Here is a 5000-nt window from a genome sequence, read left to right on the forward strand (position 1 = left end):
GTGTCATGTGCATGGATGATTGGCGTACGGGTCATGTATGGTGCACTTGCTTCAGTTGAAGGGATGTACTAGTACAGTTATATTAATTGTTTATTTCACGATCTGGTCTTTTGGCTGGATCGCGAAAAAAACGCTAAGTCCCAAATCTTGAACTCGAGAGGAGAGCGCTGATGACAACCTTTTGGACTGGAGCTCCCTAGAATTCGGCTTTTTCCTACTTTAAAGGGATGCACTGTTGTATGTATTGTTTATTCACGATCTGGTCGTTGGATTGGATCGTGAAAAAAAAACGCTAAGTCCCAGATCCTGAACTCGACAGGAAAGCGCTGATGGCAAACATTTTGACTGGAAGTCCCTAGAAAACGGCTTTTTCCTTATTGGCATTATGTGGCACGTTTATTGTGGCTAGAACATTAATTATCCCCCAAATGGCACCAACGCTTGGCGAAAGTCTCGAAATACTCCTATCCCGACGCACCAGCAACCGCAACACGATGCAAAATAAATTGCACGAGCTGCTGATACTTGTACCATGCACGGTACACGGTACCAAAATATACCCCTGAAGGTGTGCAATTTGGTGCTATCCTAGGAAATTTGTTTGGGCAAGCCTAGCTACGCGTGTCGCACGTTGCATGGTCGTCGATCAGAGGTATGCAAAAGCACCTATCTAGGGGAATTACTTTATGTTCTAGTAGCAAGTTCGATTTTCCGGTCCAGCACGGCAGTAATCCTGCATGCATACACTCCATGTACCAAAAATGTATCAACCTAGGCGTTGCTCAGTAGCTTTTGGCGGCACATGTAAAAAGTATTCGAGTTCAGATTCTTGGAACTTTGCGTATTGTTCAAAACTAATAACGAAAACTAAATTATAAATGGGTAAAAGGCTAGGCGTTTCTCAGTAGCTTTTTTGCGCCACGTGGCAAAAGTATTCGAGTTCAGATTTCTGGGACTTAGCGTATTTTTCAAAATTGATTATGCAAATTGAAGTACAAATGGGGCATTAGCTAGGCGTTGCCCAGTAGCTTTTGGCGCCACATGGAGGAAGTAGTCGAGTTCAAATTTCTGGGACGTAGCGTAGTTTTCAATCATAATAAACCGAATCAAACATAAAAATCATGAAACTTACACCACGTCCCTAGGTTATGCACAAAACGTAACGATAAAGTGCCGGCCAGGTTAGAGGTGCACCAAAATTGTGTACCGATTAGGAAAAGTACTCTATGTTGCTATGACTTGGGTAAAAAGTGTTGATTAACTGCTGGTTACGATAGACAGTTGCTTATCGTACACATCGCAAACGAACACCCCTTAGTGAGCAGTAGCAGAAGTCGATGGAACAAAGCGAATGCATTACAAACTGATCAAGTAAAATAAGGAACGCTACGTACTAGGACTTCTTTCCAAGAATGGTGTCCGCGACGGGAGGGCAAGCGTCCTTCCCAGGTTTCCCTAGTAAACCTTGTATGGTAAACATACCCAAGCGTGTCCGTAAGCACGCAACGATAGTCACGAACGAGCACATACCTAGGGAAAGTACTCTACGTACTAGGACTTCTGTCCAAGAATGGTGTCCGCGACGGTCGGGCACTGTGACGCAATTACCAAATCCTAGAATCGTACAAGCAGTGTGTACAAACATAAACATTAACGCGTTCGCTCGGGCTGCGCCGTCCGTGTTGAACACAAATGCGGGTGATTATATGAGTGGATGGACAAAAACATGCGTGGCGAAGACAATTTTCTGCACGATGTGCACATAGCTCATTTCGTCGTCCCGGGCGAATGGAAAAACACAAAAATCTCGAGTATCTTTCTAGGTTTCTGTTATAAAAGGGCAGGCCAAAAGGTGACCGGTTGAGATGAGCATTTTAAGCATGCAAGCACTTAATTGCAACTTTTCCTACAAAAACTAGGTACGTACACGTAGATTGTATCAACATGGACATCCATGATTGCGTACGCCCGGGCTGCGCCCTCCGTGTTGTACTTTCCCTGATTGGTACACAATTTTGGTGCAAGTGTACCAACATCGACATCTATGAACGCGTACGCTCGAGCTGCACCCTCCGTCTTGTACTTTCCCTGATCGGTACACAGTTTTGGTGCACGGCTATCCCGAAAGGCAACTTGTACCAACATCGACATCCATGAACGCGTACGTAGCGTACTTTCCCTGATCGGTACACAATGTTGGTGCACGGCATAGGAAATGGGCTTAAAATGGTCAAACTCAATCCATTTCCACTAAAGATAGTCAATAACAGCTGTGCCGATGAAGTAGGGCACGATGCAAGTCAATGTTATTTAATGAATTACATGTTCACCATACATTTCAGTACAAAATTGCTCGGTCAGACCTACAAAGTGCTATATCTCGAATACTAAACGTCGCAGATGGGTGTCGTAGAACAATTTTAAGTTCGTCTAATGATTCTACATCCGATTCTGGATAGTGGTTTTTCGACCACTTTTCAACATTTTGTGACACCCCGAACCTAGGGGCAGCTCCCTAGCTTTTTTCAAAAATGTGCACCGAACGGGCCAGAGAGCTCGAGTAATCGAAAATTTTTTTTTTGCTAAAACCCCTCAAAACGTGTAGAAAACTGATTTTAGATGATAAAAAGTGCAACCAGAACGTCAAACGACAACTTTGTTGGGGGTACAGTATCGGACAGAAAGATAGGGCATTGGGTTTTTAACGCACCGTGCACCCGTTGGGCCAAGTTTATGTGTGGTTTGTATGTGTTTGTGTTTGTGTGTGTGTGTGTATGTGTGTGTATGTGTGTGTGTGTATGTGTGTGTGCATGTGTGTGTGTGTGTGGATGTATGTTTGAATGTGTATTGATGTGTGTGTTTGTTTCACAAGTAGGTCGTTTCGGATAGATTTGTAAGTAGCTTTTTTGTGTTTTGGGTTAGGTTTTTGGTGTGATAAGCAGGACCACCGCCCTCGCGATCAGTGTGTTTTCGATATATTAACAATGTTACGGTCTTCTTTCGCCGTGGTCTTCGGAGGACGTCCGGTTGACTTGCGCGTTTCGGTTGTCCAAGCGCGTTTCAGTTGTCTAAGCACGTTTCGGTTGTCCGAAGCGCGTTTGCCACAAAAGTGCGCGATCGTTCCATTACGAACTCGATCCTTTTGCGCTTAATGCCAGCAGCAGCCATTCGCTTTTACATATGGCGCTGATAATCGGTACAACGTTTACCTCGACCCATTGTTACTAACATTGCTTGCTTGGACCGTCAAGAACGCGCTGGTTAAAAAGTTGGACACGGCTGATCCCGTGCTCTGCCTGCGTTCTACTTCTATACGCGATGAATTACATCGTTTTGGAGCAGCAAAAACATCGCATGGATAAAAACTATCAACGAGTACGCGAGTAAGCGTCTTCCCTTCAAAATCGAGAAAAGAATACTGCCGCGCTCATGAAACAAAACGCCCATTGAAAAGAACAACTGCGCACCAGCTCAATGCACGCACAAAGTTTACCATTCGCACACAACGTGCAACGCAGAGATGCACGAAGGCCTTTCAATGGCGTGCACTGGAGAAACACCTGTGAGGGAATGCCGAGTTCATTGCTATTGTGCGCGTGTCCATTTCGCACCGGTGTCGCATTCACATTCATGAAACAGCACACCTGCGTTTTCGTCCGAAGAACAAGCGCTGCTGTCGATGCAAACTTTAGTTTTTATCCAAGTGTAAACGCACAATGTTTCACATGATAACACACATAATAAGATTAATTTCAACGCCACATGACATCATGGCAAGCTATGTTTTTCAGACACAAACCCGCGCACTTGCAAATACACATTAAAAAGCACACTCTCTTTCTACTACTACTACACACACACACACATGCACACACACACACACACACACACACACACACACACACATACACACACACACTCACACACACATACACACACACACACATACACACATACACACACACACAAACACAAGTAACGTGGCAAAACAAGTGCACGGTGCATTGAAAAAACCAGGGTCCTATCTTAATGTCCGATACTGTACCCTTTTTACTCTACGGGCCACTAGCTTAGGCGCGCCAACAGCGCTTTCCTCTCGGGTTCCCATTTTTTGCCCTCCTGGGATTATGATCATTTACTCATTGCCTACTATAGGGAAGGTACCTTGCTTCGAGGTCAAAAATGAAGATTTCACCAAATCGTAGTTTTAACCTCTATTTAGTCGTAGGAGCATGGTTTGCAGTGTCCGTGGGTCATATAAGCCCCCGTTTGGGTCATACGTCCCCTCCCCGATGAAAATCGTCATATGACTATAGGCCGAACTTATGAAGCAAAAGTGGTGTCTGGTGGGTTCTGCCGATGATCTTAACCTATGATTTTGAGTTTCCACCCTTTCAAAACGTTTCCTGGAGCAGTACATCACGGGTCTACGGACCCAAAGACTTCGTTGCGATGGTTTCAAGCATAAAAGTTGTAACAGCTAAGGGTTTTTAATACGCGTATATTAAATCCTTGCTTGAAACTAAGCTTCGTTGTCTTTAAACTCTGCAAGACCAATCGAACTTCTTAGGGAAACTCGAAGGATTCACGCTAAGCCGGTGGTGCAGGGCACATAGCGTGATGAAACCGGGTTTCCCTACCAAATGTGGCATATTTTTTCCCTGAGAGCGAAGCTCAGACCCACGTAGGGGAGAGCGAAGTGGAACTTAAATGTTCAATGCAGCAAATGTTCGCCATGCGGATAAACAAGTTGGAATAGTTCAATGTAGTGTAATGCAAACACGAATCGCAAATAACGATACGGGACCCAGAAGCAATTCTGCGGATCCCTCGGGGAGTGGTGAGTTGATATAAATTAGAGGTGAAAATCCAAGTTGTTCGGGCTCCGGCTCGGCAGCCGATACGAGGTTCCTGTTGAGCTTGTTTGTACATCGCGCAGAGGCGCCGTTCGGTTCTAGCAATGATTCCCGCCACCATGTTCCATGCGTGCAGAGATCCGT

Source organism: Anopheles gambiae (genome assembly GCF_943734735.2).
Source record: "Anopheles gambiae chromosome X unlocalized genomic scaffold, idAnoGambNW_F1_1 X_unloc_32, whole genome shotgun sequence".
NCBI classification, from domain to species: Eukaryota; Metazoa; Arthropoda; class Insecta; order Diptera; family Culicidae; genus Anopheles; species Anopheles gambiae.